This window comes from Apus apus, chromosome 1 (assembly GCF_020740795.1).
Source record: "Apus apus isolate bApuApu2 chromosome 1, bApuApu2.pri.cur, whole genome shotgun sequence".
NCBI lineage: Eukaryota > Metazoa > Chordata > Aves > Apodiformes > Apodidae > Apus > Apus apus.
The window spans coordinates 123,502,517-123,526,028 of record NC_067282.1 but is presented as its reverse complement, the minus strand read 5'-3'; the positions used below and the strand labels follow the sequence as shown (position 1 = coordinate 123,526,028).

Genomic DNA, 23,512 nt, shown 5'->3' with positions numbered 1-23,512 from the left:
TGCAGCTGAGCTGGCAAGAATGAGCTCTTTCTGTTATAAACTGTCTCTCAAATGTGGGTACCTAGGAAAAGTTCATTAAATTATTCTCTGTTCATGAGATTAGTGGATGAGTTTCAATTGCATTTTAGTAAACAGGAGGTAGTGAGTAGTAGAACAACGTGGCCTTTGTAGATTTGCCTACATAAGAAAGATTCCAAATTATCGTCCCATAGCTTTGTAGACTTATTGGTGAAAACATGATATTAAAACCACCAATACTTCTACAGGAAAGTTATTTTACACAGTGAAAGTTGTTTTACACAGGAAGAGTGACTACTGTTTTGCCATTGCATGTGTAGTAAGGCAGACTTGCAAACTAGACCAGACAGGGACTTTGGAAAGAAAAACTAATGGGGAATTGGAGATGTTTCTTCTTGGCTGCTTTCCTATGAAGTCTGTGGTTCAGCTGGGTAGTAGAAGGGAACTGAGGTAAGTTTGTCAAATTTAAGAATTTCACAGAAATTGCTTGTGATATTATCTTAGGAAGTAAGATACTTACATGAGGGCTCATGTTTGCAGATTGGCAATTTATAACATAGTGTGAGTAAGTGTTCATACTGTTGTGTAAGTTGATTTTTCCCAACACTAAGTATTGCTTGTTAATGGGAGGGAGCAAATTAAATGAAACTGTAGTCCTAAATTTGTTTTCAAGCAATGTGGTGTCTGTGAGAGACACTAAAGTGCTTTGCCATCTTTACTGAATATTCACAAACTGTGCAATCAGTTTTTGTATAGAACTTTCACTAAAATATATGGTGAATAGAATTGGCCACGTAAGGATGTGGATAAAGTAATAAATAAAGAGATGAACTGAAGGGAATTGTGTTTGATAGTGTTTAATCCACTCTTCAAGGATCCAGACCTGTGGTTTCTGGAGCCACGACCACCATTGCTAGAGGTCATTAAGACGCTTATTTTATTGAGCTCTACGAAGCCATGACCGGAGGGATCAGAGTGAAATACAGTCAATGTTGTCTTCCTGTGCCATGACCTTAATTTGTCACATTTATTGCTGTATGGTGAAATTACATCATTTATTGTTGTCTTTCATTTACCAGCATCTTTTCATTTGAATGTACACAAGTATTATTGTCCTTTTAATTGGTATGGTACAGTCTCAGGGTGATTGAATCAGTTACCTGAGGGCTCCTTCGTAGTGAAGCTGCAAATGCTGCCGAGCAGTCAGCTATGTGGGCCTTGGTGGGCAGAGTGAGAAGTGGCTTTGCTGCCTATGGGACTCATGGGCTTGTGAAAACCAGAGATGCTTGCAGGTGTGAGGGACGTGGGGCAGACAGAGCTTTGTCAGGCCGAGGCAGCTACAGTCCTCCCAGCTCCTGGCATCCAGCCCCCTTGTCCTCCACTTCTGCTGCAGAACCCCTGTTTCTGCCAGTTGCTCTATGCCCAGAGAGGGAGATGGAGATGGTGGTAGGTTGCATGGGGCAGCTGGCGGGTTTTGTTTTTCCTCTTGAAGAAGAGCTCCCACAGGATCCTTTTGAAGATGCCATGGCATTTCAGTGCATAGGGGTAGCAGAAAGGGCTGAGCACCTTCAGGGTACAGGAAGTAGTGAGAGAGGGGGCCTGGTTGGTCACAGGGAAGAATAAACTTCCATTTACGCAGGGAGCATTTGGAGGAAACAGCTGCTTTTGTGTTTGGAAGTGAAGGGAGCCTGCCAACCTGTGGGTGTGAACTAAGGAAAGGAGGGGCTTGGCTTCAACACCCGTAGTGTCTCAATTTTGATTGCCTTGAAAACGCTTTGCCTGTTTTGTGTGATGCAAGTATTTCCTAATAGCTCAAGAAGAACTGAATGTTCTTTTCTGTGCATGTTAGTGGGATTTGTATTTCAGATATGGTAAACATCCTGACAGCCTTTAATTTCATGGAAAATTAAAAAATATCACAAGGGACCACTGTTCAGATTTTATTGAAGGCCAGAAACAATCTGACACATGTAACAATTGTCATTTTATAAACTCTTATGTGTCTTTAAATAAAAAAAAAAACATGTAAAATTTAGCAGAAAGACAAATGGAGGGCAGAACCCTAATCAGTGTGAAGATCTGCTTAGCTGGTTTTATTTTTGTGGTAAGTAGAAGACAAGAACTCAGTAGTAATTTAACTCAATGTGTGTGAAGATTTGTTACCTGTCATGAAAAAGATATCCAGGATAAACTGCTAGAGTTGTTCCTTCCTAGCACAGTGCTTACTTGTCACTAATAACATTTTCAAACCTCTAAAAGGCTTCTAAGAGAAAGAAAGGAGGTAGCAAATAGGCATTTGTGAGGGCTGTGGTAGCTGATGGACAGTGTAATCTATTGTAGCATTTATTTTTTGAAAGTATGACACATTTCCCAACTTCTCTACAACTTTCCCAGCTTTCCTGCAACTTCTGTTTTTTTTTTCCCTATTCCTCTGTGATTCATATTTCTGGGACCCAAGAAAACAACATCTTCACAGAAGACATGTGACTATTTAGATGCAAAAATTAATAATGTGGTCAAGATTTTGCTATATTGTGCTGCATGTTTCATGACTGGAGTGCACCATGTTCCAGTTTGCATCATATCTCAGGTCCATAAAATATGTCTGCATAACAAGGTCAGTGCAATGGATTACCCTTGAAGGAAAGCCCATCTGAATGTTGGCATCTCAGGGCTTTGTGTAAAACTGAACACCCTCGAAAAATTATCCTTTGGTTACACTGCAAGAAGATAATTTCCACCCTTTGCTACTTGGATATTTAGTTTTACAATGGAATATTAATTATCCTGAAAATGTAGCCTCCTGTGATTAAAAAAAAGGCCTGTAGGCATTTGGCAGCTAAGAAAAATGTCTTTCGTTGACACAAATGTAATAAAGAAAGGAGTGAGATTTGTAGGTACTGGGCACCATTCACTTACTGTCAGCAATATTACAAACCTGTTCAAGTCGATTCACTGTGATCCTGGGTGTTCTTCAAGCACCTCATGTCTTCTGCATGAACATGCAGTAAATGGTTGGATTGAGCACGCTCATAATAGCAAACCAGAGCTTCGCTTTAATATTTACAATAGAATTTGAAATACAGGATCCACTCGTGCAAACTGGTTTGACCTTGAGAGTATGTTTTGTAAAGTTTTCCTCACTTTTCATATTGCAGCACTCTTTAGCTACACTGACTTGTGGAGGTGTGCATGTGATGACATTGAGGAAGCCACCTAATGTCAAGGCATGGTGTGTGTTTTGGCTCTATGTTTGTTCAACATAGTATAATGGGATGTACCGTGTTTTTCTTTTCATGAAAATCAGTGGCAGACCCAGGTAAATTGTGACTGTGTTTCTGCCTGACAAGAAGTTGTGACTCATTCATAAACAAAGCCTAGTGTTAGGAATGCTAAAGCACTGCTGCAACCAGTGATAAGATACAGTCACAGATGTGAGCTTTATTTCTTCCCAACCGGGAGCAGAAAATAGCTGAAACTTTAATGTTGTGAAAGTACAGGTTGCATAAATGATGCAAGTAAACCTGAAATAATTCTGGGGAAGTCACATCAAGACAAGGCAATATTCCGCTTTTTCTTTAAGGCACATTTTGATATAATATTGATAGCATCTTGTGTAAGTTTGTGCTGCAGAAAGAGTTGCCACATTGGTTGCAATAATAATTTGCTCAGAATGAAGTTAATTTGTGTTATTTGAAATCCTGAAGACTGGTGTTTCAAAATGGGCAATATGAGGGACTACTTCAGGAAATTGTACATAGTTTGTAAAAGAGTTTAAAGAATGCTGCATTTTATTTGCTGCAAGGAAAAGGAGAAGATCAGACAGAGCCCAGCAGGATGCACAGTATATTTTACCTTCTGTCTGCTTGAGGTTTGTTGTAGGGGTCATAAATACCTTGACCTAGAAAAAGACTGTGCTGCATGGGTTTGTAGGTTGATTATTGGAAACTCGAGCCTTTAAAATATATTTACAGGAAATGCCTTCTGAGCTACATCGGGTCAGACAATTTGTTTTGAATAAGCATTTGTTTGCAGCTCTGCTGTCATGTGGTTCATCCTCAGCTGCTTGCCTGCTGCAGAGGTTCCTGCTCCTGAAATTTGCCAGTGTGAACAGCTGTTCCCCAGCTTGGTTCTGTCAGAATACATTGGTTTCTTTTGTGCCTTTTGCAGACGGTTCTGTTTTGCACTTTTTTCTCTGAGTGTTCTAGGGTTTTGTGTTTGTTTTTTTGGGGTTTTTGTTGTTGTTGTTGTTGGTTGTGGGTTGTTTGTTTGTTTTGTTTTGTTGTTGATTGGTTGGATTTGGTTTGGGCTTTTTACTTTTTTGTTTTGTTTTTAAAAGAAGTTTAGGTTGTACCGACTTGTGCAGATAGGAGGAGGGGAAGAAAGAGTTCAAGTAATGGGAGCTTAGATGGGCTCACCTCCCATGGGAATAGTGTGTCTGACTGTGCCTGGATAAAAGCTATAAAGCCTCTGGACCAAGTGGATCTTCTTTCTCTGTTTAACTAACAGAGAAAGTCACTCCTGGTGTCATGGGTTGCAGGTTCCCTTCAGCGATGTTGACACCACATTGAATTGCAAAGGAAAATGGTTAGTTTGTACAGAAAGTGATAGGAAAGAAGGGAGGGCAGATGAGAAGGCGAGGCATTTTCAGTAGGAGCTTGTACACTCCCTGTAGTTGTGCTTGTTTTATATCACACTATGAGTTTTCTCCACAGGGAATAGCATTGGGTGCTTCACTTTCAGCAGTCAGGGAATAGTGGTGTGGCGAATTTCATTGAGAACTGGTGTTCTCAGTTTGTGTGGTAACCCTAACTGCAACTACAAGCGATATTTTTTTCTGTCGTGATAATTTCTTAAGGTAGAAGGCCAGAGTCAGAACATGTGAACAACGTGAAGAAGCTGGTGCTTTGGTGTGGTCTGCAGTAGCACATTACCACACTCAGCTGTGGTCTTACTGCTGTTACAGGGCAATGTAATTTGAAAACTGTACAACATAGAGTGAAAAAAAGGTGCTTGAGTTGGTGCCCAGTTAGAATCTTTCATATGTAATTTACATTGGACTTCCTGGGCTTGCTACCTGATGCTCAATTTAGTTGTTATGGCTAAAGCTAGCAGGTTTGTCATTCTTAATCAGGTACCAAAGCACAACAGAATGTGAGTGCAGTTAAAAACTGTGATTGTGTCAAAGAGAACTACAGGCAGACTCTAGAGATGTAGTTGAAGAACCAAAGTGGCTTTTGGAAAGAAGTGCAGAGAAGGAGGGCACCTGTATGAGGTCAGAACTTGCTGGGAGATGGGTCAGTAATCTTTTCTGCAGAAGTTTCAGTATTTTTCTAGAAATCTCACTGAGAGACTGATTTTAAAACACATCCCTTTAGAATGTGTGATTTCCAATGTTGCTCTGCAAAATGGCTATGAATTCTTGATGGTGGTGAGCAAAGTACATACATAACTTGCCAGCAGAGAAACTCTATGTAGTTACTAGGTCACATTGTCTCTATTTTGAAGATGTGTGAGCTAAGTCACAGAGATGAAAAGGATTTGCCTGTGGCCACAGAACTATTTTTGTCATAGTATTACAAATAAGATTTTTAGATTCCTTTATAATCTGTCATTTCTTCACTTTAAGCGAAATGAATAACTTACCAGGTTTAAGTATTTATATTAAATGTCCTGAAGGTGAATGTTGGTACAGTATATTACAGAGTTATCATGTAGCAGGTCCATTATATGAGCCCCTGATCTTGTGACTGTGACTGGCTGCGACTTGCTTTATGAGTATCTTTCATGGTTTCTATTAGCTTTCAAAGTGTGTGCCCTGATTTTGGAATGGAAGAAGAAAAAATAACTATACTAAATAAATACATTTCAAGTTATAAAGGATACCAAATTGGAACTTTGTGTGCTTGCACTGAATTTACAAAAAAAAACCCAAAAAACTATTGCATATCACATTTAACTCTGAAAAGAGCTCCACATAATGTCAGATGTCTTTCCTCACTGAGGAACTCTCCAAAAGCCAGGGTAAGTAAAACGCTTTGTAACTTCTCGTCTGAGGTGACACTCATAGAAGTGAACATAAAATTTGTTCTGCCTTCACCTTTGACAAAGAGAAGAAAACTTGAGCCACTGTCTAGGCCACTTCTGTGAAGAGGTATAATTTTCTAAGAAATTTTGGATGCTTTGCTGATAAGTGCCTGGAAGCATAGGTTTGGATAGAGTTTCCTGAGCTGTTGAGTCTAGTCTTAAGAGTAGCATAATTCTCTTTTTATATGAAAACCAAATTTTTCTTTGGCTAAACTATCTTTCTTAGTTGCTCATATTCCAGTTAGGTTACTTATTTTGTTAACATTGTATTTATCTTAGAGCTTTTTCTGCCTCTCTGGTGTGTTTCTGTATTTCTCTCAGGTATTTCTGAAGAGCAAATTTTAACTCACGTCAGCCTCCACTTTGCTGAACTTAGCAATTTTTTGGTCTGCTCTGAGGAGGCTGACTCTCAGATCTCCTCAAAAGGCTTTCTCTACATTTGTTACAGACTGAGGTGGACAGTGTTCTGATTGTTTTAGCCAGTGGCTGAGTCTCATTTTTGCTTTTTGCAGTGATAAGAGCACATCGGCAGGTACGCCGTAATGCAGTATCTGCCCTTCCTGTGGCTACATTGTCTGGCACAGAGGTCTTCATTCTTCTTGGTTTTTCTCAACTGATAAACTCCCTATTTGTAGCAAAACTTCTTCTTGTTAGTCTGTGTTGTGTTGTTTTGTCTTAGTGCTTTTTAACTTCATTTTATGTCAGTCCTGGTTTCTTTTTGATAGGTTTTATTTTCATAATATTACACATAGCACTGTAAACAGATGAATTGGATTTTAACTACTGCATCACAAATCTGAACACTATTTACTTTATGAGTCGTCCCTGAGTTTAATGTTTTAAGGAGAGTTTTGGTTATGATTGAGTATATTTTTATGTGAATTAAAAAAAATATACAGTAGTATTTCTTAATCCTATTGTATATAGTTCTATATTTGCCCCATTTATATATTTTCTAGAGAAGTATTGTCTTCACATAGGAACCTGATGCTTTGCCACAGTTTTGTGGTACCATGGTCAAAGACTTATAACATGCACTGTTACAGCAAAATGGCAAGTATTTCAGGTTAAAAATCATACTTGTTCTTGTCCTGGAGAGCATAGTAGTTGAAAAGCTTCAGGTTTGCCCTTAAGATGAAAAATTTCATCCATAATTATTTGCTAACTCCCAGATCACAGTTAATGTCTTTGTTCTATAACTCCCAAGTGTAAATAGAGAGGTGAAGGTGTAAAACTGAAAGATCTCTTTGTGTGCTGCATCAGTTGTGCAGTGAGTAGTTGCTTATAAATTACTATTTTCCTTCAGAAACGTGGAATGACTGTACTGCTGGTTCAAACAGCAGCTGTAACAACTGGTAGTCCAGCAGTGGAACAGTTTGCTGAGAGAGGCTGAACAGTTTCCATCCTTGAAGATTTTTAGATAAGCCCTGAGCAACCTTGCCTGAGCTGAGAGGTGACCCTACTTGAGCAGAAAACTGGACTGTCCTTTGCAGCTTCAGTTATTCTGTGAAGTAAGATTCCACTGCCTCTTACTGAGGAACAGGTTCCCTCTTGGAAAGAGGCTTGCAGTAGAGTAATAATTTAACAGAGTGTTCTGAGCATGCTAGTGTTCCTTTGCTGGGTTTGGCTTCTGCTCTTCTGTAGTGTCTCAGACTGCAAGATGCTGTGATGCTGCAAAGGGGCAATCATGTAGCTAGCTACCTGCACAGATTCACATTAATTCTCTTTCATTCTTACAGGATTCTCATGTCGTTAGGAAAAAAAAAATTAAGAAAAAAAAGAAAAAGAAGGGGGAAAAAAGGCTATATCTGAGGTGGTCATATGTAACCTATAGCAGGAAGTAGTAACTTCAGTAGGACTGAATAGAGGAAGCCTCTCTCTTGCTTTCAATGTAAAAGGCTGAGAAGGTGAGCTAGGGAATTCAACTTGCTGCTGTCTTGGACTGGCCTGTAGCCCAGCCTATTTCCATCATATTCATCCACATTTCACTCACCATTTTGCTCCCTCATCCTAATCCCCCACATTTTTATACTGTGTGTTACTTCTGGGTTTGCTTATGGAGTGAGCGAGTTGGTGGAGATAATTCACTCCGTGGGCTGCTCCTCATATGGACAGCACTGTGCCAGGTTCATCCATGTATCTCACCTCCCTCTCCATACCAAAAGGTCCTGTACTGTCCAGCACTGCAGCTGCCCTGCAGCTGCAAGGCACCAGCTTCTAGTTTACTAGTATAAAGCACACTTCTGTTGGGTCACAACACATCTCTTGAATCATTTTAGGAACTGTACCCTCACTAAATAGTGATGATCATGTCTTAAGCTCACCGTGGGGGCTGAGAAGAGACCATGGGTGAAATGTTAAGATACTGTGTGACAGCTTCATTAGGCTGGCAAAGAAGCAGTCCTGGGCAGTGTGATGGGGAGCCTCCCCTGCACCTTGAGGCCTTGCTCATTAACTAACCCAAATAGCTGGTGGATTAGGTGGTTTAGATGTTGGATTTGGCTGCTTACAGAGGGAGCCTAAGAAGGTTGTGGCTTTCTCAGGTTAGAGTTAACCTTCATGTCTAGTCGTTTTACTGCCCTACAACATGGATTGTGTATCTGATTGACAATGATTTTGGATAAATCGTGCTAGGAAATGCCTTGATCATAGTTCTTGAAGGGAAAAGAACCCATTAAGATGCTTATTGCTTAGATGTGGTGAGTGATGTTGGTATGACCAAGATCAATATATTCTTTGTCACAATGGGACAAAAGAAAGCTGTGTGTGTTGACAGCAAGAAGTGAAACTCTTGAAGTCTCTCTGCCAGTGGCATCTGAATTCAGTCTGGTCCTACAGGGAGTAAAAATCAGTTGAGGGGCTGGTTTGGGTTGTTAGCATTTCTGTTTCACAGAAGATCCTCTGGGGAAGTAGTTGCAGTGCCATGTGGTGACCGCAACACTCACTGCAGCTGGCATGAGTAAACGGGACAAGGTAGCCTAGTTGAGGAGCTATGACTGGGAGAGTTCAGTTGTTGCTGGTGACCTGAAGTAGTTGCTTTATTGAGCTTCTTATACTGTAGCTGCATCAAGCCTTTTACAGACTTAATATAAAAGTCATTTTAATTAAATGCATTGTGTTTTCATTAATATCGAAAAAGGGAGATACACATCAGAGTCGCTAAGTGTAAAATGTTACAGTAACAGCACCTGATTCTGAAATTTCTCATTTGGCTTTATTATTTTTTTTTCTTTTCTCAGAACTGATCCACAGTCCAGATTCTGTTTCAGATGATAAAGGGACAATGTTATAAAATGTTAATACTTCATTTTTTACAAGTTTTTAGCAATTTTTTTTAATTGTTCCCATATGTATTGCTTCCCCCCCAAAAAAACAATATTTCGATACTTTTAGCCTGTTTATTTACATCTTTTCAGTGAGAAACACTTTGTTCTTCTTGTGTCTTTCAGGCTTTATTAAAAAAGAACTGGATACACATGCCAAATTTCCTCTGTGGAAGATGTGGTAAGGTAATACAATTTTAGTGATTGCTACTATAATGTGTGATGATCTGTGGACACTGGATTTGAAGGTTCAAAGACAAAATAAATTATAGGCAGACAAAGCAAAAGGAACTTCAGTCTCAGAAATAATGAAATGCTGACAAGGTCTTATGTTCTGGTATCAGTGGCATGTTTACCCTGTGGTTTGTACTGTGAGTAATTCATTAGATGTTTTCTGTTATCATTAGGTGTGTTGTCCACAGAAGTTCAGGTAGGTCATTAGCTAGTGACAGTGTGATTTGTTCATCTCTGAACAAGTAATGTGTTTCTGGAAATGTGTGAGATTTAAAGTATGCTGAAAGACTGTTATTTGTCACCTGTTAGCATAAGAGCAAACTGGTCGTGCTTAAGTTTTTCTCCTGTGAACATCTTGGGTCAACAGAGATGGAGGAAGGCAGACCCACCTTTGCTGTCACTGAATATTACTGTAGCATAGCACAGTATCCTTCAGGATGCGGAGTGAATGCTGGTGAGCACTTCACAGACATTTGTCAAGTGTTTAGTTCTTAAGAGTGAAAGAGCTACTTTATGGCCTGTGATGTGGCAGGGGCAGAGGCTGATGGTCACATTACTAGGCCTGGAGAGATGAGTGTGTGTGTGCTGGTGAGGTTCCTGTTAACAGAGGACTCTTGTGAGAAGATTCTACCCCCCTTGTTTCCAAGCAAAATTCAGTCATAGTCTCCTCTTGGTTCCTGTGGGCCACTGTTGGTGGGCTGTCAGACTGACCAGCTACACCTGGGATTTCAGAGAATAAGAAAAGTTGTGGCACACGTGCTGCTGATGTGTGGGATATGCCCATAACCACAAGGCAGTATGAAGTGGTTGCCAATCAAATGAGTCATCTGGCAGAGGCAGGAGGTTTTGCTGGTCTGGAAGCAGGAGGCAGGAGAGGTGAAACATGATGCTCAATGGTCACTTGGGTAATCATGTGCAGAAACTGAGGGGGAACGCTTACTCTCCTTACTGTCCTCAGTGCCCTTTTACAGAGTTCAGCAAAGAGTGAATGTTGGAGTAGAGTCAGTGGTGAACAGCAGTGACTCCTCAGAGATGTTTTTTGTCAACTACTGCGAAGGGAGAACTAGGTAATTTGTATGACCAAGCAGACAAAGTCAGCAAATGCACTTTCTCATGCAGCATTGCTTTTCTTGTATCAGATGTGTATTAATGCAGAATGAGGATCAATTACTGAAAAGTGTAGAGAGGTGTACTACCACAGTTGTGCCTATGTCTAGAATTAAGGCAAGCAGTTGAATCCAGACTGGGTTATTTCACTGGGACAGAATGGAATGTAGTGCATAGTGGGATGCTTGAGGGCCTCATACATATTTTTTTCCTTTCACCATGTTGAATTGTTCAGTGAAGAATAACTTGTGAATCAGGCATGCACTTATAGATCTTTCTCGATCTCAAGAAGGCAAGGATGAAGTTGCCAGCAGCAAATTAGCTTTGCCAGACCCTGTAGCTAGCTTTCCTGTGACTTAAAATGAGTTGCAGTAACACTCATCATTCATATAATCTTTCTTCTATTAATCATTGTCTGCACTGGAGAAGATACGCCTGGGGGAATCCTATATCTCCATCCAGTTTATTGCTGCTTCTTGCTGAAGGAATTAAAAAACAATTGTCATTCTTCCCCAAGACAGCTATGCCTTCTCCCCTGTGGGGTCTTTCTCTATACTTTCAAAGAAATTCCTAACAATAGAGGGGAAAAAAACCAGCATTTGGGGCTCCCTTACAGGGACAGCATATAACCCTAATTAAGTGATTTTCAGTTATGGCCCAGGCTGTGCCATCAACTCCATATAGACAGATCCCACTACTCATTTTAAGCTTTATATTGGATTAGGTCTGGAGAGAAGAAAGGAAAGAAAGAAAAATGCCACCCACTTATGTTTGCGAGCTTGCTTGGTATTTTGGTGCCTGTTTTATTTCAACTGATTTGGATTTAGTGGCGGCTTCATTAAGAGTCAAATTCAGTGTTGCATGTGTGAAGCCCCACTTAGCTGTTTCGATTGAGACTGTATATACACACTATATGTGTGTATAAAATGAGTTATCTCCAGTTATATCTGTTTTAAGCAGGAGTCCCTACTTTCACTTCAGTCAGTTCTCTGGATCACATCTCCAGAAAATATGTCCTCCCAAAGCATTTGCTGGCACAGGGCACAAACAGACAAATTGCATGAGCGACTGAGTAAGGAGAGACAACTGTTACTAACACAACAAGCTGCTTTATAATTGCGATTGTTAGCTTTTACTGCAAGTGTACTGTCTCCTTTTAGAGTTTGTTTTTAACAGAAAACAGCATTCAGTAGTTTGTTCCCTCCTCTCTTGTGTTTCCTTTCTTGCTAGTTTGTAAAGTATACTAAAATGCAGAGCAGGCCATGTGTGAATGCATGGCTGTGTTAAATATCCAGTAATACTGTTTCTTAGACTGTAATCTCCATCATCCTCTTGTTAGTGCTAGATTGAGTGTGTGCACCATGCCAGACTGGTATGTATAATTGCAGTAACTACATGTGCAGTTATTGCATAATAAGTGAGGCACTTGGCCTTTCAGTAATGTTCTACATTCCATTAGGTGTTTCTCTGACCTTGCTGATTCTAATCTGCAGAGTTAACCACGACTTTAGCAGTGACAGAGATGAAGGATTCAGACTGAATAACAGTTTGAATGAAGGCATAATCTGATTGAGTAGAGCCTGAATGCAGGAAGAGGGACAGAAAGAAGGATAAGAAGACATGCTGATACATAACTAATGAGAACAGCTGTAGAGAACACGGAGTCTGGGAGAAGCAGGCAGCAGAATTTCATGTTTTAAGTGTCTGGAGACTACAGTGATCTGTGGGCTATTACTTTTTTTCTTTACTATGATTACTTTGTCTTTTTTTTTTTTTTTTACAAGTACGTAAGGTACACTGTGTTCTGGTCAAGCACAAATGTAAATTAAGGGTTTTCTGAAAGTAAATGCTACTCTTACATCAAGTCATTTAAAGGAACATTATCTTGTGCAAGCTTACATTCAGTTCAGTAACAATAATTTTGCTCCTGTGTTTGTATTTTAATTATAAAGCTGTTACAGTGTTTAAATTACAATATGTCAAGTACATAATTGGTAATAATCTCAGCATTATCCTTGAGAGATACACAGATGAGTTCCCACAGAATCATTTTGAGGATTTCAGGAATAATTGATTCACTTAAAATTTACTGAGAGGATTAACACTTAATCCAAGCCATCTAAACCAACTCTCAGAATCAGCTGCCTACCACACTACTTTCATTCTTGGAAACTTTACATGTGGATGATTTCCTACTTCTGGTGGTATTTTTCACATAGCTAGGAAGGTAAGATAGAAAGTGACTGTGCATAGGGACCAGAACTCCATACATCCAAAGGTTTGGACTGTGCAGTACAAACACTTGTCAGCTCTCTGTATGGCTTAGGTGGAATATAGTAGCTTGAAGTGCTATGCTAAAAGACAAAAATCTGCAGTAGTGCTATGCCTCAGACTGGGGCATTGCTAGCATGCTGGTCTCTGCAGAATAAACAGCAAAAAAGGCTGCTAGCTATTTTTAGCTTTAGTGCATGATTTTTCATAACTTTTGGGAGGGCAGGGAGGATGGGCTTTAAATACCTGAGGTCAGATTTTCAAATATATATCTTTAATATGAATTCAGCCGTCTCAATAGAAGTCCTTCGTAGACAGTGAGAACCTGCAGCCCTTGCTGAAATAGGGAACAGTTGTCAGTGATCTGAGGTCACCCGGGAACTCAGATCAGTCTTAAAGTCTACATGAGGAGAAATGTTAACTTTCTGCTCATTTCAGTAGGACTGAAGCTTATAGTTCCATGTGCTCATGTGCTGTCCCTAAGCTCATTTGCCTTGCTGAGCCAGAGTGAAGTGAGAGGCACCATAAATGTTCATTTAGGCAGAGCTCAGGTAGTTTTTAGCCATGATATTCAGAAGGAATCTTAACTGGCTGCCTGTTCTGAGCATTATATGACACGTATAGAGAGTTGCAAACCTACTTTTAAAGCACCAGGATGCAAAATTCAGACTTCTGCTGGTTTAAAGACTCAGTAAGCAGGTGTCTTAAAATTCAGGCCAAATTTGTCTGAAGGAGGCAATGTACACAAATATCAGCCTTTAACAAGATGATTGCTTTCAGCTCAAGGCATAGAAATGCCAATTTGCACTGAAAACAGTTTACAATTGCAGACTAAGGGAATGTTTCTTGTGCTTGTAAGGTAGTTTTTGCAAAATTTTTTGCATGTGTGTGGCAAATTGATAGAGATGCAAAAGTACTAAAACAACAAGAAAAGGGGAAAAAAAAGGTTCTTGCATCCTGTCAGTTTCTTGAACTGTGTGCCTTACTTACTCTTTTAAAAACCCTTTAAATTTTATCAAGAATATCATGCTTCAGCACAAAACCTTTTCCAGATGCAGCATGCTTGGGTGACCCAGCGACTCAGAAAGTCTACTTGAACATGTTCAACAGTTGTGAATATAATAAATTGTACTGAAAATGTGGGGATTTAAGGTACTGTACAGCTCATAAAGTGGTTTGTGTGAACACAAACACCAGAAGCATCTCAGATTGACAGTGGGATTTCCCATAGAGAGTTAGCTGTATCTTGCTGTATATCCTCTGGTTTTGGGGTCTCAGGAGCTTTCAGGTATTTTTATCCATCATTTCACATAGCTTCTTGGAATCTGGGATTTTTTTGCATCTCTCATGTTTTAAAAACAACCAGACCTTCTGGCTGTCAGAGAGGCTGTTTTACATTGCTATATTGGGAATTCCCAAATTGGAAAATTCCTAAAGGTACCTTTTTTAATGTGTAATTAAAATACAGATCCATTACTAATTTTTTTTAAGGTGGTTTTTGGTTAGTTGGTGTTTTGTTTGTTTGGGAGTTTTTTGGTTTGTTTGTTTTGGTTTTTTTACTTGATACTATTGAATGTTATATCTATTTATCTGTATCTAAGGAAACGGAAAATGTGATCGAGGCAACTTCAAGCTTGTTAATCTGACTTGAATAACCTTAGACATTTTTTTGAAGCAATGAATAATTAAAGACATAGGAGTTGAGTGGAAGGAGGATGAAACATGATCTATTTTGCTAAGATAGGTCATGTCAGACTGACCTAGTATCTTTTTTTTAATAAGAAAGTAGGTTTTCTAGAAAAAGAAAAAATGTGCTAGATCAGGTCTCTCTGGATTCTACTGAACCATTTAACATGATGCTGCATCAAAATTACTGTTCAAGGTGGAGGAAGATTAAGTTAGTGTAAGAACTGTAAATGCATGTAAAAAAACTGGCACAAGGGGAGACAACAGGAGATAGATACATAAGATTAAGTATTCCTTAGGAGTTAACTTGTTTCGATTTCTTGAGGATTTTAAATTATTTTTTTTTAATTTGATTTTGTTGTCAGGTTGTATTAAAAGAAGATTGTTGAAACTCTCTGATGGGAGGAGGGAATTGATTTCCAGCACACAGTTTTAGCTGGAATGACTATATAATTAATTGTATAATTAGGGATGGAACTCAACACAGCGAAGTGTCAGGCCACACACTGGTAGGAATTCACTTACTGATTTTAACCTTGGTGTCAAAATTAGCAATCTAGGCTCTTATATAATCAGTGGAAAGAGACAGATTTTTAATTAGGCACCCGACTCCTACTTTTCTTTCTTGACTGCTAGCAGAGCCTAGGGCACCTGACTCTGATGTCCAAGTGCCTGAAATTGGAGGGTGCTACCACCTCAGCTTAGGAAATAATGCAACAGCTTCTTCTATGAGCAGGGGGTTCAGCAATGGAAAATTTTAAAGGAGAAGGGCCTAGGTGAGGGTAAGTGGTTTCAAGTTTGTCTGTCAATTTGGCACTATAATGAAAATGATGGATGGGATACAGGGAAGTATCAGGAGAGGTATTTCCAGTTGAGGGAGGGCACCTCAGCTGCTTGCATCTGGGCTGGGACCTGCTCTGGAGTTAAGTGTGCAACACTTCTTGCAATATCCAAGAAACTTCAGCTCAGCATGAAACAGATGCAGAGAAAATCTACAGGGATGATCAAAGGAATAGTGTTCCAAGAGGCATCTGAAACAGCTGTGTTGAATGTGTCAAGAAGACTATGAAAATGGGAAATGTAATTGGTGCAGCTGTGCTGCTGGAGTAATGAGGAGCTGTGGAATGTGGCTGATATCAACTAGGTGTTAGCAAACAAGCAGAGTGTCTCTAGTCCATCAGAGGACTAATGACAGTCTATATGTAACAGTGTGGTATTGTAGGAAGGTTATGATACAGAAACAGAAATGTCCAGACACATGTTTTAGAGGTGAAATGAACTGAATAGATGATGCTTCTTAGTGATTATACTTTGTTTGTGTACCTAGCGTATGGATAAAATATTTAACCATCATAGAAATGCATAGGGATAATCCTGTAATATGTGGCAGTGATCAGCAGGAGAATGCTTGATGTACATTTAAGGAAGAGTTCAAAGATTTATGAAGGGCAATGATTGCTTGGATTGTTTGGCAGTTGTGCTTTTTGATCACTCCTACGCAGTGAGGTACTTGCTGCCTACTGTATTGCTCTGCAGTTTCCTTGCACTGCATAGGGCAAGCTGTGTGATAAATCAGGCAGCAAGTGAATTTGTAGGTCTGCACAAAGGCATGTTAAGTTTAGCCTACAACAGAGATACGTTTAGAAGCAGACTTCTGGGCAGCAAACTCATGATCAGTGAGAGAAAAGCTTACTCTGATTGAAAATTGTGGTTGAAGATCCCTGATGTGCCTGTAGTGACAAATGATGGGTGCGGTACCTACAGTCTGTGACAGCCCTTGCCCCAGATAACTCCTTGGTTTGACAAATGCTTCAACTTGCAACTGTATGTTGGTGAAGAACCACCCTTTTCCTAGATACTGGTTTGTCCCAACACCAGGTTCAAAAAGGAGCTGGATTCTTTGAGTAAGGGTGAGTAATGTGCTTTCTGCTCTGTTGCAAATCCTGAGTTGCTCTAAGTGGCTTTATAGGCTATTAGACATTGATCAGGTCATTCTGTTAAATAACAGGAGGAAAACACCAAAGCAGGAAGGCTTCTTAATGTACTTCTGGCAACACTATGTTTAGTTCTCTAGTTATTTGTTTATGAATAAGTGCTTAGCCTATGTTTCTGAGGTTTTTAAGTGCCTAATAGAATATCAGGAGAGAATTGTGTAGCTTCTCTTTCACCACCCCCTGCTTCTTAATTAATTATTACATAGTGGTACTAAGTTGTTATTGTTCTGTGGTAAGAACAATTGTATGGTGATCTCACAGTCCTTACTTGGAAAATTGCCACAGTAAAGAAAAAACACTGTTTATGGACTGAATTGTCAATAGTCTGGAAGGGGGGTGCTCTGTTAGAAACACAGTGCTTTGAATGACAGTCTGAGAAGATGGATGGCACGAAAGGAGGACTGAGAAGATAAGAGTGAAAATGTGTGAGTGCTTTTTCAGGTTTATTGTTTATTAGGGTCATGGTCAACTCCATTAGATTTAGAAACTATCCTATCTTGTGTTTCACTATTTTCTATGTTCTTCATTTTATTTGGCACCAAAAAATACTCTTCTGGCTAGTAAACTGGGGGTTTAATTTGAAAATCTCTCTAAGCCTCCTCCTGAGAGACAAAACTTGGAACATGTCAGGCCTGCAGGGCTGTTACTTATAAAATGCCCAGAAAATCTGGAAGAACATCACTTGAGGTTTCTGGAGGAGGAAGGAGGTCAGGTCTGGGGGACTTTTATTGTCTAAGATTCAGGAAAAAGGCAACTCACACTCCTATCGAGGAAGAAAAAGAGAGGAATTTCTGGCAAAATTTTCCTTCCTATCACAATTCTTTTAGGGGGAAAGGTAGATTAAATAACTGCAAATGAAGAGACAAGCAACAGTATTGTCAGGTTTGGAGTACTTCCCTAGCCTGCCCAAGAACTGTTGTAAATCATTATTAAACATGAGATGTTGGAATGCAAATTTAATTCTCTTTCATAGTCTTTTAAGATAGCTGTTTAAAAGTCAGAAAGAACTACCTTTTGAAGGTTCCTGTCCCTCTCTACTCTAACTAGTTGCCTGTTTTGCTTAACTTCCTTCAATGAAGTGAATCCCTTCCATAGAGTATGCATCCTTGCTTAACCCTTTCGTAGTGTGGTATTTAGTCAAGGAAAACACTGTCCTCATGGTTTGTTCACACAGATTCTTAAAAAATATGAAAAAATTATATATATTTTTTATTATTATTTTTTTAAAATATATAATTCAATAGGGTCTATGTGAACTGTATTCCTGCTGAACTGTATGCAGCAGTACCAGAGAGAAGGTTGGATCTTTCTGTCATGATACTTCTAATAGGATGTTTTCTGTTTGGATAGATCATATGGTATAAAAATTAACAACAAAATGTGGCACGATACTTTGGAAGTTCGTAGCAAGTATGACAAAGAGAATATTAATTTCTTCTCAAAATGTATTTATGCTAATTTTGCTTTGAAACAAAATTATAGTCATTTGAGATTATTTCTGTTAAAGATTGTTTATAATTTCCATATTTAAAAAAAAATAATCTTAGTGCAGCTTCTGCTAGACCCTAATCCTAGAAATGCTTGTGACACAGAGCTTGTGGCTCAGGCCCTTGTGGGAGTTTATTCTCTTTGAAAGCACTTAAAAAATAGACTGTTTAGAATTGAACTTTATTGTTGACTTTTTGCCCATGTTAACATGAGCAAACAAAGGAAAAGAATAAAAAAGTGCTGTTCAGCTGTTAACACCAAGCTATTTTTAGTGAGACATTGGAACACTGATCCTCTGTTTCTGAAAGAAGGCGTTTCTACTGTGTTTGTATATGTTCATATTGTGGACTTTCCTTTAGGCAAGTCTGCTGTGATTTGTGATAAGGTGATTTTTGGAATTTGTTCGTTGTTGGCTTTGTTTGTTTGTGGTGTTTTGTTTTGTTATGTTCGTTTGGGGGTTTTTTGTTAGGTTGTTCTGTTGGTTGGTTTTTTTAGGTTTTTTTGTTATTCAGCTGGTACTCTCATCTTTATTTATTCCATCCCAGAGGGGAGCCAGGCTCCTTTTGATAAACATGCCTGTTAATACAGACAGGTGCTTTATTCTTCTGAGAAGACTGTTAGCATTAGCTGAACAAGGCCTGAATTGAGAGCCTGAACTAAGGCAGCAGAATCTTGTCTTTAGACAGAGGGGCAACTTTCTCTTTAGCTCAACTGTCACAGAAATGAAAGGAAAACACATATTTATTCCTTAAGTACCTGGGATTCCCTGTGTTCTGTTTCTTCTAGTGCATGAGCCCTGGCTAGTAACTCTGTGATTTTACTGTGAAAAAAAATAATAAATTTTAGAAAAGGAAAAAAACAACACCAAAAACCTTCTTTACAGGAATAAAGTAACAATATTAGGAAACAAGAGTGGTAAAATCCAAGTTCAAAGCATCTCAAATTAGTGATTGGAATATCATGGTAATAATCTGTGCTAATGGGAATAGAGAAAAGATGAGAAACAATCAGTACATGATAAACATTCCGAATATGGCTCAATATCATATTCTGCAGCAAAAGTCAATTTTTAATGTAATCCTCCTTCTGCCCACTGGTACTGAGAAAGAAGTTTCTTGCATTCTAATTTTGTGAGTATATATACACGTACATGTATATATACACAGTTTGATTCTCTGGATTATTTTTTTTCTGATCTTTTTTGAGCATTTTAGCGGAAAAGCTATGAGTATTTTCATATGCCAGTTTATGAAAGTTTAGGCTTGGCACAGAATTGCAGTTATTGCTCCGTGTGTTTCTCATGTTTCCATTGTTAATGAAAAAAATGTTAGTGCCACCTTTTTTTGTTATTGTCTTACAGTTCATGGACTATATAAATAGGTAATAAGTAAAAAGAAAAACTAGAGTTTTGGAGGATTTTTAACTGCTTGAACAGTAAGGTAAGAGACAATAAAAAAGTGTTCTAGGTTAACTGATGCACTGTCAAACAGATTAGTTTTTTGCTAATTCAAGGGTGAGTTCTCTAACAGGATGCTTAAATGGTTGTTAAAAAGAAATTCTGAAAAAAAAGAAATTTTTTTAAACATTTCAGACAAAAGTAGCACTCAGTAATAGCATGAAAGTTAACAGTTCATTTCTGAATTGCATACTGTAATATTTTCTGGTTTATTTCCCTGATATTTTTCTATGAATCAGCTTTTAAATCCATATACTATAACAGGAAGAAAAGCCTTTTCTATTTTGGATTCGTAAGTATGACAAATCAGCTTTGTTTTATGTGGTGCCCATTGGTACATTTCATTCTCAGAAGAACAATGGGTTATATGTATTAACCTATTTGCTTTGATGGGTTAAGTAACAGTTATAAAGTAAAATAACAATGCCAGACACTCTTATATTTGTTTGAGAAAGGAAGTTGGTAGAGCAATTCTTTCAGGTAGTATTTGATGCAGAAGGAGGAAAAACAGACTCTTGAGGACTGATTTTTCAAGAAGGCACAGCTGGGAGCAAAAGTGGTTATGGATCCCTATGGACAAAGCAGACATCCAGAGCACTGGGAATTGAATATCTCAAGAAACTGTATTTTACCATGTATGTTTGTTGATATTTATTCAGTTTTATGGAGAAATGCACTTAGCTGTACTCCAGGTGATCTGTAGTAGAGAGCCTCAATACCTTGCTTTGCGTTGAAGGGAAGAGACAAGCACAGACAAAATTTCTTACGATTTTTCTTCCAGTCTTAAAGCAGCTTGTAACTTGCCCAGTTACAATGAGATGACTGCTCATCTCAGTCTGGTTTAAAAATTCTTCATTTTCCCATTCCCCAGGAGCACAAATAAGTACCAACAAGTACTTGGCATCCATTACAAAACATCTTTCATTAGCCTAGACAAAATCAGTATGCTAAATAGGAGCCTCACAGAGTAGGAAAGGTCCCTTCTATGACCAGCTGCATCTGTCACTAGAGAGATGGCACTGGCATATTGCCACTTACTATTTTGGCTTTGAAATCATACAGTGCAAAAGGAGTAAAACAGGAGTCTGTCCCCAAGTTAGTTTCCATATCAATTTTCCAAAAGGAAAATCTGAACACTACTGTTGGAGAGGTTGTGGTTGTAAAGGTGCTTGAAAACCAGACATGGCAATGACCATAGTGTCACAGCTTTCCCAGAACTGAAAAGAAATTCATGGTATATTTTAGACTATTGAGTTCTGCAGTCTGATTTTTAATCTTGGCAGATTAAAGGGTCCTTTTGAAATATGACTGATGACATTAGGAAAATCCAATTGGATGAGTGTTTGCAAAGTCTATTCTCACTTACACAGGAGTGATCTGGGGGGATGTCACTGGGGAGGAAAAGAGAGTATGTTTTAACACTTGTTATTTGGATGCTACTGTTGTCCACTCCCAGGCAGTGCAATTTTATCTGTAGTTGCAAAAGACAGATATTGTTGCAGTTTCATGACAGATTTGTATTTATGCCAGTATAACTGCAAGCAAAACTGTCCTTTTGTGTAGTGGTCATATTTTTAAAAAGGACATTTTAATAAACATGTTAACTTTTGAATCTTCTACCAGACTGTACAATCAAACTTCTATACCTTCTCATCCCCTCTGAAATCACTAATCCATTTATAAGATTGGAGTTTACAGTACCAATCATTTAAATTATCTAAACTACTTGTGGGGCTTAGATTACATAAAAAATTGCAGTACAAAAACATAGAGAACAGTATTTTTGTGGCTTCACAGTCTTTATTGTGAACCAAGGCTGCATACCTGAGGTCACCTAACACTCAGATAGTTTGATAGCCAAGCTAAAGATGTGATTTGGTAGCCCATTCTGTGTGTGGAGTTTTCCTTAAAATCTGGGTCTGTATTACCACAGAACAATCCTTTGGGTACTTAGGCACAGAACCGTGCAGAATGGAAGAGTTAACAAATACCACCCTTTGTGCATCATCCCTTAGTAGCCTGAATTTCCATAGGGATTTGATAGTGTTGTTGTTTCACTGTTGGAAGATCTGCAGGGCTTGGGTTGAGTGCTTGTCTCCTGCATTTCAAGCAGTGGTCCCTGGCTTCATTCCCCATAGGTAATGCCAGACTCTGAATTTTCTTTCACTTGCTTTTATTTGAGTTAGTAAATTGCTTATTTGTTGGGCTTTTTTTGTTCGTGTATACCTCATAAAGAACTACTTGCCCCTGTAGGGTTTCAGTTACAGCTTGTTTTTCTTTGTTGAGAAAGATTACTTTCTTTTTTCTTAATTGGTTAAAGAGGTTTATTAATAGAATTTCCCTTTTCAGAACTGGCAAATGCCAAGAAAGGCTGTTGCTCACACTTTCTGAATACAAATTTACTTCTCAATTGAGACCAAACATGGAGAAAATTTAGAATGTTAGATGAATAATTAGTGTGGTTATGAGCAGATGGAAACAATATAAAATCAAAAGAAAAAATAATCTTGACAGCCACCATAGCTGTTTGGTTCTTATAATGTTTCAGTCAGTGGTTTTAAATTGTCCATGAGCTATGCAAATAAGTTGTGGGTAGTGCCTGAGGAAAGCAAGCCTACGATCAGTAGCTTTAGATCAGCTTTTACCAAAGGGCTCTTCTGGAAAATTTTCAGGGATTTTTCTAATAAAAAAAGATTAAAAGCTTTTGATAGAAGAGTTTATTAAAGTCCCATTTAATTTTTTTATTAGTTCTAGCTTGTTTTACTTCAAACAGTTTAAAAGTTTAGTTTTATGACATTTACTGCTTTAAAATATTTTTTTTACAAAGATGCATGACACTGATGTCTATGATTCAGAGTGATATCACTGTGGGCAGACAATAATTTTGTTTTCATTGGAAGGAAATAGATTGTACTTGGTAGCACAGATGTTATCCCAGATCACAAACTGTCCTGACGCTGTTATGTTTTGCATCTTTAGTCTAAAAGAAGCTGTAGAGATGAGATCTGCATGACCTTAAAAAGCTGGAAACAGTAAAATTAGTGCTCCCAGCTGTTCAAAAATTTATCTTTTAAAACATATGATGACAACAGCATCTGCTGGTACAAGTAAACAGTGAGGAATGGCAGTGAACTCCACATCTGTGCACTCAAAATCTTTTTTAAAACACACCTTATGTCTAAAGACAAAGAAGTTGTTATTATAAAAGAAATTTTTACAGTCTAATCTAGGAATAATTACTTGTTCAGATCCAATAATTACAGGAAAAGAAATAATACTTCTATACAAGGGAAAGTCTCAAGGAACAACAATAGAGTTAAAATCACTGAAGACATAAAGTGTCTACCTCTTTATCCTGTTGTCATGCTCTCCTGTCCCCTGTTCCACTGGGTCCTAGAGTGGTTTCATGCTGGTGGTAGGGATGTGGGGGTATTTCAGCAGTTGTCAGCAGCATCAGAAACTGCTGACAGGAGGAATATGATGTTGGTGGTGATAATTCCTTCTTCCTCTACCATTCCGTAAGTGACCATGGGCGAGCTGTCTGTAGCCACAGTTATCTCCAAGTATCAACTCTGTACCCCATCTCTTTTTATCCCATGCTTGCACTACTCTACATTCTGTCTCTGCGTCACAAGGCCTCAGCTGCCGTACCAGGCCTGTATTTTTCTACATTACATCACTGTGTTAGAATTCTAAAATGTTGATGTCACCATGCAAAAATAAACAAAAGTGAAGACAACTTAGCCACAGACATCCAGTTAGAAAAAATTGTTGTTACAACTACACCAAGTTTAACTGCAGACTAAGCCGAAGTTGCAGACAGGTCAAGAAATGTTCAGACAAAGAAA

At 38.6% G+C, this 23,512-nt stretch overlaps 1 protein-coding gene across 18 annotated transcripts in view; it reads left to right on the top strand.

The window, feature by feature from the left end:
- INPP4A (inositol polyphosphate-4-phosphatase type I A) overlaps nt 1-23,512 on the top strand; it is a 124,426-nt gene that overhangs the window by 44,269 nt on the left and 56,645 nt on the right. For 14 of the 18 annotated variants that reach the window (XM_051610459.1, XM_051610449.1, XM_051610393.1 and 11 more), the window contains exon 2: nt 9,555-9,614. The exons of 1 other annotated variant lie outside the window; for it this stretch is intronic. The gene's annotated coding sequence lies outside the window, so the exon portion shown is untranslated. Of the gene's footprint in view, nt 1-9,554; nt 9,615-17,126; nt 17,146-23,512 lie in introns of those variants that run through there. 3 more of the 18 variants (XM_051610339.1, XM_051610328.1, XM_051610357.1) reach the window with 2 other exon arrangements.